The 13,842-nt window shown below is 42.7% G+C and overlaps 1 non-coding gene across 1 annotated transcript; it reads right to left on the bottom strand.

Annotated features, from left to right (window-relative positions):
• Positions 1 to 10,448: 10,448 nt before the first annotated feature.
• On the bottom strand, positions 10,449 to 10,517 carry TRNAG-UCC (transfer RNA glycine (anticodon UCC)). The gene has a single exon. It is a non-coding gene; the product is annotated as a tRNA-Ala (tRNA).
• Positions 10,518 to 13,842: the final 3,325 nt, after the last annotated feature.

The raw sequence follows: 13,842 nt of genomic DNA, 5'->3' as shown, positions 1-13,842 counted from the left end.
ACCCATTTCAGAAGATGGATGGAGGAATGTGACCCTGTTAGTTCTCCTGAATCTCTTACAATAATGATCACATTATAAAATAAACTTTTCTCTGGTGATCTATATCCTGGGCAGGGCCAAGTCTGTTTGGTGTGTATGTGTGTGTGAAGGCAATGGATGACATACAGGCAGAGAGTGAATGAGCATGCAATTGAACAGAGGGGCTCCTCTATATGAGCCACTAACAACTGATTCCTCCTCTCCCTGTTCCCTGCTTGTTTCCTAATATCCTGCGCTGTGTCTCCTGAGGACAGCACATGGGGGATGAAAGCAAAGAAAACCAAACACGCCATCGGCGGCATTCACTCAATTGATTTTTACACAAAATTTGCCTTCATGCTCGAAGGATGGAAAAATGATCCCATTAATAATAAATCATGAAAACAAATGTGGGGAGGAAATCAATAGAGGCACATTTGGTGTCATAGGGAGATGAGGAGGAGAACTGGGGAAAGGAAATCTCACTACAGACATCAGATTAGCAGCACTGAGGTGTTGTGCTTGTTACATAATGCAAGGACTCTGCCTCTTTCCATTATATGCATTTTGGGAGTGTGCTCAGGAGAAGAAGCTGCCACAGCACAGGTAGAAAGTGATGCACACTCCACAGGGCAGCATTTCGGAAGCAGGCCAGCTGATCCCACAGAGGGAAGATTCAATTGAGAATGAATAGAAAAAGAGGGGAGACCTACAAGTGAGCAGTTAAATCACCTGTCAATTAATTTATAGTCAAGTCTTGCGGCAGCAGCTTTCTTTCCATCCAAATAGGTAGACTAATAGAAGAAATGAAACTATATAACAGTTCTTTCTCAAGCGATCCAAAACTTTTACATTGAGATAATCCATAAGTTGAGAAGATATATTCAGTATCCAGCAGTTTATTTGACTATACAGTATTCCGACAATATTCCAGAATTCCAGCTGAAGAGACTCAGCATTCACAGCTCTATCCTTCCTGCTTCAGTCCAGCCAGTGTTGTTGTTTTTTGTTCTCACTTGTTGTTTCAGCTTAATCAGTCTTGGGACACTAAGCACATTTTGCCACAGGCATAACTGAGCAAACACTGGATATTCCAATCCTATCCGCTCTCTGTTGGTTATCGATGCTAGAAATCAGCAAACCGAAGTAGTGTTTTCAGTGCTATTGGAACTTGCAGATATCAGAATTTGCATATGCCAAAGTGTGTGTGTGTGTGTGTGTGTGTGTGTGTTTAACAAGCATCTCCTTTCTGCAACCGAGGATTTGGATGCAGAAATAAATGAGACAAGAGAGAGTTACTAAATGTTCTATAGACAGAGGCAGCCATATTCTCCAAGGATGCTCTATTGAAGGGAGTGAGGTCAGATCCAACAGGGGGACAAGTGCAAAAGAAACTTCACAGCTCCACAGCATGAGCTGTCCTGTGCCATGAAGTCTGCATGATGAGATGTCATGGTTTTGGCATGGAAAAGGAAGTACCTTCCCACACTTTTCTCCACTCTGATTTTATACTAAAGTGGCATTTCTCAAACTTTTTGAACTTGGCTCCTCCTCTCACAGCTGCACACAAATACCCCAAATAGCAAGGCAGCATTTCTAGAAGGAAGCAAAAGTTCTTTTTATCATTCTCACCGTATGGTTGCTCCTAATCCTATCCTGGCTGGCTGTTGAGTATGTTCCTTATTGTGAGTTATTGTACAAAAGAGTGCCATATATCCCTATTTACCGACAATCAAAATGTACAAGTTGGAAAGGAAAACCTGCCATCACCTCCCCAAAGAGAACACCATTTGGATAATGCAAAGTTCCTGAATGATCCAGTGATGGGTTTAAAACAATAGGGTTTTGTTCTGTATAGTTCTGCTTTGGACTTTCGGGAGAGGCTTGCCTGCCCCAGTCTTCATATGAACATATGCCACAGCTCCAGGCCCTGAAGCCAATAACAATTCATGGGTGGTAGCCAACTAAGTAAGTCATACTCAGAGTAGACCCATTGAAATAAATGGTTACTTATGTTTATTGATTTCAGTGGGTGGAATCACCCACTGAGCATGATATGCATTGGCTATCACCCAAGAAGGTACTGAAAATTGATTTGGCCATTGTCTGAGCTAGACTAATTTATGTTTGATGCTCCCAACTGGCAAGCAGGTTGCATGTGCAGGTAGCAAAAAGTTAGCCTCTCACCTTGTTCAACATTCCTTACTCGCTGAGGGCATAATTTACATACTGTGCAGAAATGAACAATTTTTAGAGTGGTTTAAAAAATCATGAAATAATATTTTTAAAAAATATATATATAAAACCACAATCTTATAAAATAGCAAGCAAGCAAGCAAGCAAAAACAAAACAAAAACAAAACAAAAACAAAAACAAAAACAAAAACAAAAACAAAAACAAAAACAAAAACAAAAACAAAAAACAAAAACAAAACCCAGGAAAAAAGACTCATCAGTTCAAAACTATCTAGGTTTGGAAGCCCTGGGAAAATATATAGGTATTTGGATGACACTGAAAAGATAGCAAATTTAGTGTCCTGTTATCTTTTGGAAGAACATTCCCTACGCCTGGTGCCGCCACTGAAAAGGCCATCTGTTCTGATCACATCTGCCTAACTTCAGAAGACGGAAGGACTCAGAGAAGGGCCTCTGATAATGATTTTTTTTTGTTTTGGTAACTGCTTTTATTTTCATTTCTAATACACAAAAAACAATAACAACAACAAAGAGAAAGAGAAAGAGAACGGCTCAAAGCAAGAAAGGAAAAGAAATGGGTTACTGCAGATTATCCTGAGTTGTTTCGTTTCAGCTGTTCTTATTTTTGGAAGAGAAATATTGTAACTAACAAGTTCATAGGAGCAAGTTAAGATACTTCTGCACCCTCTTTTAAATTCGCCATTGCATAGCCCTTGAACAGAGGTTAATACATTTCCTGATACACTGGGAACTGGCATTCCCAGCATGTGCACCGAAAATACTACTTTCCTCTGCTAAACAAGCAAATGCATTTGTGAAAGCAGTCTTTTGCAACTATTTGCATGAGTAAGCCCACTAATTTTGCAGACTCTGAAGAGATGGTGGTCTGAGTATGAAAAATGTGTGAGAACTTCATATTAAATAATGACCACAATCAACAAAGACACTCCACTGTGTAGGGGCAGCAAAGTACCCCAGTCTCATGGTGAGAAGTAGAGACCAGTTGTTTGAGCCTTGTTCTGTAGAATAAGGTTCGTGTAGCTTATCACCCTTCTATGGGGTTGACGCTTAGCTGGCCTCATCATTACCCTTGAAAAGCAGTCAGATCAAATCTTGCCACCAAGGGAAGGTGGGAGAAGATTTGCAGCAACAACAACGTTAGTGTAAGTTCCATATCGAGCATTAATAAAACATGTTCCCTGGGACTCGTGTACAGCTTGGATCCTGAGGAAAACATAAAAAGATAGCACATCCTGATCAGACATTAATATATTTGGGCTTCCCCTGCACCACCTCAGTTTAAAAAGGAAGACAAGAAAGGAGATTGTAGGTACTCCTTTCATATGCATAAAAAGCAACGGCAAAAGTAGAGATTGCAGTATTTATGGGAGACAGGCGAACATCTCTTTCATGTCTGGTGTTTGAAATTTCTTTCACAGTTACCTGTGGGAAAACAATGCGCAGAGCTCACCCGAATATGCTGTATAATTCACACAACTGGAACTACATAAAAAATAATAATAAACAGCTCAGAAGATAAACCCACTAGAAGAAGAGCAAATGTGATTTAGAAAGGGAAGATTACACGTTTGGAGTTCCAGACACAAGCTAGATGTGCATCAGTCTGTAAAGTAAAGTTGTTCTGCTGTGTATGAGGTTCTAATATCAAAGTAAACTTCAGCTTGTGCTGACAGCAAGACAATGCCTAGGTGACTTAGCCTAGGGCAGGCACATGGTAGATGGCTCTTTTTCTGCTTTTGTAACATAGGGAAGATCTTTTCCTTTCCTTGTGTACCTGCAGTGCACGCCCTTTCGCTGCCCATGAAGAACAGAGGGTTTAGGGAGGAAGTGGAGTGATTTAACTACAATGATTTAAATGTTAAGTCCTCTAAATTCAAATGCTTTAAATGTTTAAAGGAAGGTAATTTAGGGCCAATTCATGCATTATGAAATAACACGGACTGTGTTGACAAGAGCATCATAAAGCAGAAATGGATTATGTGTGCAGTGGATATTTTTGTGAGCAGGGATATCTGCAAGAGCCCTATGTCGACAATTCCTGCTATGTCTTTTTGTGAATACCCATTATACTGCTCATGACAAAACGGACCATGCACTAGGGAAGCATGCACACAAGCAGGGGGACTTAAACATGATTTAAATGTGTGGTGTGGACGTGACCTTGGAGTTCTAATTGCCTCTGTCAGTCATAGGCCTGGCAGCATACTTAGGGGATATAGTTAGAGACACATCCCCACCATGCTTTTGGAGGGAGGATAAAGAGGTATAGACCAACCTATTGTACAAAAGTAGTATTTATGTCAGTTGCTCTGTCCACTTTTGCTTCTGATGCCATTCCCCCCTACCACTGGCAAGGGCCCCTTCAGAGGTTGTCCAAAAGGGAATGCCGCCCTCATGCTGGAAAAAGGTCTCTAGCCCCCACTGATAGAAGGGCTTCTTCTATGAGTTTAAGAAAAATGTCAGCAAGCTTATGCTGATCTCCTTAAACAAACGAACCTACACAGAAAAAGGTGAAGAAAGTTTATTTTGACATTGTTTCTTAGGAAGCTTTATTTTGGGAGACTTATTAGAACACAATTTGAGAATCTCAATGACAAAGGTAATCCTCAGGAATCGGCCTCTGTTTTCAATGCTATCACAGATGATGACGAGATAGGCACCCGCATGATTGTCCCCAAGACGGAGACAGCCAAGATCATTTTACATGAATATACAAAAACAGCTGCTAGATACAGAACAAATTTTGGGCATCAGCAATCATGACAGAATTCAGCATTAACAGTCTAGTGAGCGATGAAAGGTGCTATGGCCTATCCATTATCCGAGCCATCCATATCCCTGGATTATGTTACAGTATAATGATTTCAATATACATTAAAGAACAATTCTGCATCAGCTGAACAGCTGGGGAATGGGGGGCAATTTACGAGGCTTGCCTGCTGAAATCAATAGACTCATTGATAGCATTGAGCTTTAAATCTAGCCTTAGTTGACCTGAAAGATATCAGAATCTTATCTTTGCATGACGTGAAATTATTGTCAGCTAACTTCAGGAACAAAAGCATTTTTGAGCCAATACAGGCAACACTTTTAAAGTTTGATAGCTTGGCTGTTCCAAAAGAGTTGTTGCATTTGTTTGCTTTTTCTAAACACCAGCATAGCTTAGTTCGCTGTCATTATGATATAACAAATTAAATTGTTCCCCATTTCATTCTCTTCTGAAAATCAAAACTTAAAAACCCCTCTGATCTGTGCTTTAACCTGCAGCACAGCTGGCTAGTTTTGTCTGAGGGGAAAGGAAGGTTGGAAGAAAGCTGTGTTTTGTAGAACTGTAGATGTACTGCATAAGCTTGGAAGCTGTTCTTAGTGTCAACTTTACCAAAAGCAGTCTACCATCTGGAGTATGTCCACGCCCTTCTTTTCTTTTATAGCAAATTTCCTTATGGCGTCAAAGAATAGCTTGGAAGCATGTGAGAAATGCCGAAATAAGTGACAGCAATATCCTTTATAGGATTTTCTGAAGATGCAAGGAAATGAATGTGTGTGTTTTTTCTTAACACACGACTCAACAGGTAGAAAAAACAACACCCCTTAATCAATAAGCAGTTTTACTGGAAGGCTGGCCTGCACAACTTGTATCCCACCAAGCTGAATGCTCCCCACCAGCCATGTACAGTGTCCTACCAGGGGCTCAGTAAGCACCTTATTTTTTCCTACTGCAAGGGCTGCCAAAACAAAGGGATGACCCTGTGTCTGGCAGCTGCACTGCATTAGGAACACGAAAAGCTGCCTTATGCCATCAGACCATCAGCTCATCTAGCTCAGTATAACATGACTGGTTGTGGCTCTCCAGGGTTCCACCTAGGGGACTTTCGCAGTCCTAACTGGAGATGCTGGGGATCTGTAAAGCAGATGTTCTACCACTGAGCCACAACCATTCCTCATTCAGTTTCATGGCTCACGTGTTGCAAATCATAATTCAAGGAGAGGCTGGAGGGTGTCAGAACAGGGACTTATAATCACTCCAGGCTTATAACATAGTGGATGTCAAACGTATTGCTCTGCCAGAGGTGGATTTAGGGGAACATGACTGGTTCGGTTGCACTGGGTGTGGAGCCTTGGGGGCACCATTGGGGATGCTGCAACGATTATTTAGAATGGTGCACAAGAAGCAGAGGGGCACTGGATTTTGGTGCACAGGAGACCGCTGGAATCTGAGTCCCCAAGATCTGCCACTGCCTCTTCCTTCCCATGTTTGCAATAGCTAACTAGGAGGGCAGATCATGCCATTTCAGCTGTGCTGGCAAACCTCCCTTTGGCTGAGTCAGTTTTTTTACCTGCCCTACACCTGTTGTCATAGGTGTGACTTGGCCAAAATGGAACAGGAAAGCCTGGCAGGATTAATCAGGCCCATGGGCAAGAGCTTCCGTACCCTACCCTAGGCCTAGGGATTCCCACATGCAGATCTCTCATTGCTTTCCTCAACTGTACCATGAAAGCTGTTGCCACTGAAAAATCATACTGATTCTCATCAAAGAAAACACAGCACCTTTGGGCGTCTTACAGACACAAGTGTCCTTGTTTTCCCATGAGCTCAGGAATCCTGCACATGTTTTTCTGTTCATTAATTTCAATATCTTCTCATGCAGCTTTTTGTTTCAAGTCAAATAACAGAGTACAAAACACATGTGTATCTTTTACATCAATCACTGTTTTCTCATTTGAAATACTTGAAACTGGTGGACGGATCCTTTTCTTGGTTATCTCTTCCATGTGTTTTATCCTAAGTCTTATTCTTCCCCAGCTGGTGTGCGTACCCCATTCTTCATCTGATAGATCTGTGTCCCATAGCATTCTATCCTTTCAATAACTTTTATTCCGTGAATTGTCCCCCCCCCCCCCGCCGAAGTTTTGAAGAAGATGATGCCCAAGAGGAGCCGATCACCCAGTGAAACTACAAAACAATCATTTGCAGGGCACACCCCTCTCTGAGCTCCATCCTGTCCCTGAAAAAGCAGAATGCGTGAATCGAGAAACAAGGGGAAGGAAGGTTCATGCAAATGCAAAGGACAGAGTGATGTCCTCGCTTGAATTCCCCCAGTGTCAGGCATTTGTCATTGTTTGGCAAGCTTCAGAAATGAGAGTGATGGCTAATGATGAGGCGACAGCAAACAGAGTCCCTGGTGGTCCGGACAGCTTGTTTCTCCTCCATTACACTGAGAGAGCCTGGCAGCCGGCAGCCAGAGACCAGCACAAGTTGAAGAGCCATCCTATGGAGCTTTCTTTCTGCCTTTTCTTTTTATCTCTTTGTTTGGATGCATAATGAAGTTGAGACAAAATAGGGAAACGAAACAGGCAGGGGGACTTGTTCTGCAGCAGCTACAAACCTGTGAAAAGTTAGCAATGCAGACAAGAGTCTCAGGGTAAGAGACACCTGGGGAAATGCTGTGTTTCGTGCCATGTCCTTGTAGTGTGTGGCATGGTGAAGGAATAGGACTTTAAGCCATTTTGTGAATACTTTTTATTCAGCAAGGTTTATAGCCTGACTACTTTATCAAAAAATAAATAGATCTCCAAGCATTTTACATAAAATAGTCATTAAAAATAACAATTAAAACAGTAACCAAATAAAAAAATGTCAAGCTGTAGAAAAGATCAACAGATTTTTAAAACAAACATGATAAAAACCACTTTTAATGTGCTATAGTCATAGATCTATCTTTGATGAACTTGCATGATCATTTTGAAAGGAGTTTCCAACTCAAGAAATTACTACTTCCTCTTGGCTTCTGCTCAATCCTGCCCCACTGTCACTCAGCTCTACAACTCACACTTAGCACAACTTCCCTCTACAACTGATAAACACACTTAACATCAGGTAGTGAGACTGAAATTTCCTACATTGGTGTCTGCCTACAGAACATGATTTTATGACAATGAAATTCCCTGTATGCCTGGGTAATTGGCTGAGTCCATTTCAGCAATGCTAACACTGCTGGGAGGAGAGAAATTGCCTGACATAAGTTGGTAGGGAAAGGAGAAAGAGTGGCGCCTGCTGCTCCCTGAGGAAAACATTAAACTTTTTTTAAAAAAATATGCTTAATTTAATATTAACCCAGGAGACAGAACATTTCTTCTCTCTCTGGAAAATACTGCACATTTTATAGTTTCTTAGGAAAGACTTTTAATTTTTCCCATCCCACTCTGAACACCTCACAGAATATACATTTCTAAAAGCTAAAAGCTATGTTGAATTTTAAAACAACAGACAAGCAAAATCCACGGTAGGCAGAAGGTGCTTAAGGTAAGGTGGCATGGACAGAGAAATTAATAACTTTGTTTGGCCCCCACCCCTGGCTGAGTTACTGCTGTTGCAATGGGGTGGGGATTATGCCTTTAAAATATCAACATATCCCAGTCAGTTTTATCCATGTATGCGTGTATCTGCTTGAAATCTATGGAGCTGAACTAGCACCATTTTGAACCCAAGCCGGGCCTGGTAACATCCATGGGCTCCAACTCCTTTCCTCTCCCACTTTGCTTCTTAACACCCTGTCAGATTGACACATAAACTGACTGCCACTTGCGATTTTGAAGAAGGCTTTCCCAAGATGCACCTCAGCTGAAATGCCCCCGAGGAACAAAACAAAGATGAATCGCTTGGCTGAAAGGCATCTAGTGAACAATGAGTTTTATTCATTTGTATTGCAGCCAGGCTTGGAGCAAGCAGAGCAGCAGCACCAGGTTATTTGGCAGCTAGTAGAGGAGGGAAGCCATCCTACAAGCTCAGCTCCCTGCACTAAAGTGAGCATGGGGTGCACCTATGGAGAGGCTAACTGGGACTATTTTAACCCACATTATAGGGCTGTTGTGGGGATTAAACACCCCTGCCCTCTGCTCCTTGGAGCAAGAGCAAGCTATAAATGTGATAAATATTTAAAACATTGCAGCCCCACAGCACATGACTAACATTACCCCTCATTTCAAAATTATTTTACTGTACAGAATAAACACCTGAATTCTGGTATCCCCAATGGCCAATCTACAGATGTCTGTGTTTATTCAGCACACTCTTTCCCTTTTAACTACAAAATGAAGCGAGACCTTTTTATATCAGCCTGAGAATCTGGGAAGGGAAGTGAAACTTGCCCTCTCTCCCACCTTGATTCACTGTGCTTGGAAGCTACATTCACCCCAATCCAGCACACTTCTGGTATCAGAACTAGACTGAGGGAAACAGCTTAAAGCAGCGAGGTGTGGGATCACTCCTGAGTGCTCATGTTGATATTTTAAATATAGAGCCCTCCTATCCCCATAAGTAAATAGGCAGTGATGCACATGGCATAAGGCATACCCTGCAACATTTTCCAGATGAAATTAGGGACATCCTATTCAGTTGTTCTTGTTCTTGTTCTTCTTGTTGTTTTATATGCTGCCCATATGGCTGGGTTGTCCCAGCCACTCTGGATGACTTCCAACATAAATAAATCACAATAAAGCATTAAACATTTTTTTTTAAAAAAAACTTCCCTATATAGGGCTGCCTTCAGATGCCTTCTAAAGGTTGTATAGTTATTTATCTCCTTGGCTTGGGGGTCACATAGCCAGCTTTCTATGTTCCTATGGAACTCCCTCCAACTGGAACCAGTGATGGCCACCAGCCTGAATGGCTTTAAAAGAGGATTAGACAAAATTATGGAGGAGAAGGCCAATGGGTACAAAGGGGTACTAGCCACAATGGTCGTGCTCTGCCTCCACAATCAGAGGCAGCAGTGCTTCTGAATCCCAGCTGCTGGAGTCCACAGGAGGGGAGAGGGCTCTTGTGCTCAGGTCCTTCTTGCTGGTTTCCGATAATGGTCATCTGGTTGGGCACTGAGGGAACAGGATGCTGGACTAGATGGGCCATTGGGCTGATTCAGCAGAGATCTTACGTTCTTAGGCCATGTTCATTGGCACAGGGAGGACAGGTTGGCAGAAGCATCACTAGGGATTGAGCCAGTGGGCATAAATTCCAGGTGTCAAGTGGCTAAATCTCCACAGGGAGGAGATAATGCTTGGGGTTGGACTACATGACCCTTTGGGTCACTCCCAACTCTACAATTCTATGATTCTGTGACAAGTTGGATTATTGGTCCATCTGGTTTAGTTTTGCATACACTTGACTAGTGGCGACTCTCCAGGATTCCAGACAGGGCTCTCTAGCAGTCCTACCCAGGAGATGCCAGGGATTGAACCTGGGACCTTCTGCATGCAAGACAGATGCTCTACCACTGAGCTACAGCCCTTCCCTAATTTGGTTTGGCTCTTTCCAGTCTAGGACTTGGCCCATGTGCCAAGACTCATTTACAGCGTGACTCCATACCTGTTTATGAGTTAGGTCTTACTTCCGTACAACTGTGCATAGGATTGCTGCCGCCCGCTGGAAAGTTACTGTCATTGTGTTTGCCCAGCGATGGGGACCATGGAGGTCCAAGGCATGGAGGTCCAAGAGGCAGCGCACTTCTGTCCCTCATCATGTGGTTTTGCAAACCAACCCAAGGAACCTTAGTTGCAAAAAAAAAAAAAAGTGTGGCAGGCTGCAAGTGCCACCCACGTCAGCCAGCCGAAGCAATCCTGACATGGCAGCTCTGACAGGCACTAATTAAACTGATCTGGGTTCTACGTGGTGTGATCCTTTGCTCAAAGGAAGGATGTGAAGCAGGCATAAAGAGCAGCACGGCAGAGGAAATGGAAGAGCAGGAGCACCTAGACGCATCAATAATTCAGATAATGCCAGCAGCAACAAAGGGAAAGAGGGACCAGAACTAGGAGAACAGAATATCATAAAGCTTTTTAATGGTCTTTTTCTATTAATGTCAGCTTGGTGACCATTTTTCAAGGGGGTGGAAGTTTTCCAAAACTCCGGTGGAATCTAGCAACGAAAGCTAAACTGCACCTCCCCTCCATGTGGTTGTAATTCATGGTCTCGGAAGTGGAATGTGATTGGTGCTGCTCAAAAGTGCTGCTCCATTTTAAGGAGGTATTTTTTTAAAGGAAGCCGGGGGAATTAGTACATTCATGGTGCAAGAAACTGGTGGCCTTGTCACAGTGAGTGGTGGGTGGTTAAGAGTATAGGCTGAAAAGCCTTTGAATTTTCTCTTTATCTCACCTTTCCACAGGCAGGCTCAAGTTAGCTTGCAAAAATCCTCTCCTCATCCCACATGTGACTCAAATCTACTTCAGAGGGTCCCACAGCCCTACATGGGGCATATTCTGAAGGTGGGGGTGGCAGAGGAGAGGAGAAGAAGTTCCACTGTGCAAGTGGAAGTCTGATGTGCAGGTGGAATGGCAGCATTGGCTATACAGTGGTACCTTGAGTTACAAATGCCTCAGGTTACAAACTCCGCTAAGCTGGAAGAGGTTGAGAACTTTGTCCCAGGATGAGAATGGAAATCATGTGCCGGCGGCACAGCGGCAGCAAGAGGCCCCATTAGTGAAAGTGCACCTCAGGTTAAGAACAGTTTCAGGTTAAGAACGGACCTCCGGAACGAATTACCGTAAGTTCGTAGCACATAATTTTTATTCTGTGCTCTGATTATGATACATTCTCATAAAACTTAGTGGTCAGGCACTGAGTCAATGTGACCACCAAGCATCCAGATGGACAGTTCATACCAACTCTCCTTTAAACTACGTCTCCTTCCTTTAACAATTAAAGTCTGAAAACATTTATAGAATAGATTCAGCATGAGGAGACAAAACAAGAATTGCATTGCTCACCATTACCAGAACCATCATAGGCACTATCAAACACCCAGCCACATTCTGCACAGCACTCCAAATATCAGTAGATGTGCTAGCTGAGAGTAGAGTTAGGTTATTGCAGAAACAAAATACTGCAATTTGAATTCTTCGAATATGCAGTTTATCTGTAACATGAGCATTGTGACCGAATCCTTTATGGCACCTGAATAAAGCATCCTCCAGGAAGGCCCTGATACCTCAATCCTCCTTGCTTTGTATAGGATGCCAAAGTAGCCGCTGGACTAAAGTTGCTTCTTGTACTGCAATTGCTGCAGTTAGGATTGGGCTACCGGTAGCTGCTGTGTCATAAACTATTTAATAACAAGCATTACATATATATGCTCACACCTGCACAGGCACACGCACATGGCTAATATACAAGAAAATCAATTCAGAAAGGCTTGCCAATGATTTACCTAACCATTGCTCTGGGTAAATATAACACTTAGCGGGTGGGTGGGGTATCTTAACAACTAGGACTGAATTCATCCCAAATATAGAGGCTAAAACCACTCCTTGTGTTCCTTTCATTTCCTATTCATGGCAAGTGCCTGCTGAGCATTCTGTCATGAATTCCACTGGGACTATGCATTAATCACATCGGCATTGTTAACAGAACCGCACAAAGGGTGTTTTGGTTTGCAAGGCAAGAGATACCTTATAAACATCAAGAGGTGGTGCCAACAGAGGGAAACATGATCTAGTCCACAGAACCCCCCCCCCCCCAGTTTTATCAATTTTAATGATAAAATTCAAGTTTTGCTTGAAAATTCTTGTGGCCAAGCATTGGGAAGGGGAAAGGAAATAGCAGATTATCTGTTAATCTGATTATGCAGATTCAGGATAATCTCTTGAGTTTGGGAGAAATACAGTTGGCCAACTGTACATCACTATTGGACACCTCTCTCACACCCTCTCTCCCCCCCACCCTTTCACACCCTCTCTTCTCTCTCTCACACACAATTTGTAGTATGTTTTGATCTACCTTACACCCATTATACCGTTTTAGCCCACTGCATTATGCCAGTCACATCCACCCAAAATATCTGAAACATTATTTTATTCAGGAATTTGCATGTGTCATATAATCAGAAAAGCAGGTTGCCTGCCCTATCCATCCCAAAATAGTTGCTTCTCTCTCTCTCTCTTTCTCTCTCTCTCCCTCTCTCTCTCTCTCTCTCACACACACACACCCTGCTGTTCTTTCTGTGTTCATCTGCCAGCTGAAGGTTGCCCACAGTCCGAAATAGGACTTGTGGGTCTCCCATGGCAGATGCTGCCACTGCTGTAGTCTGGAGACCCTCCAGACAGCCCAGGGCAAAATTTTTAATTCAGCATCAAACTTCAGCCTGAAATCTGGGAGAAAAAAATGACAAGATGTCAATGTCTCTGAACCTATTTAGCTGCGCTTGAAACTTCACTGATCTGGATCAGAAAACTCCAGATAATAGGTTATAATTGTAAGCTTCCTCAGAGGCTCCAAAAGCTTTGTGCACTGGTTCTCATTGCCTTGAAGGTCAATATGACAGGGACTTTAAAGAATTAAACATGCTTCATTTTCACAGGAAGCTAAAGCAAGCAGCTTTGATAGTGACAAGAACTCCAAAGGCCCTGAAAAAGAACAAGGGGCTTGGCCCCATAATACCTTCAAGAGACCTGTAAGGGAATCACAGCTGTTTGATACTATTAATGCTTCTCACCCACAGGATATTTTCATCATACAAAGTGCTTTCCAATTGTGTCGCTGTATTTCACTCTCACAAAAATCCTTTTGGGCAAACTGTCACCATTTGCATGTTACAGATGAGGAAATCACTGGGGCAG

Source organism: Podarcis muralis, chromosome 2 (assembly GCF_964188315.1).
Source record: "Podarcis muralis chromosome 2, rPodMur119.hap1.1, whole genome shotgun sequence".
Classification (NCBI taxonomy): Eukaryota; Metazoa; Chordata; class Lepidosauria; order Squamata; family Lacertidae; genus Podarcis; species Podarcis muralis.
This window is presented reverse-complemented; position numbering and strand designations above follow the sequence as displayed.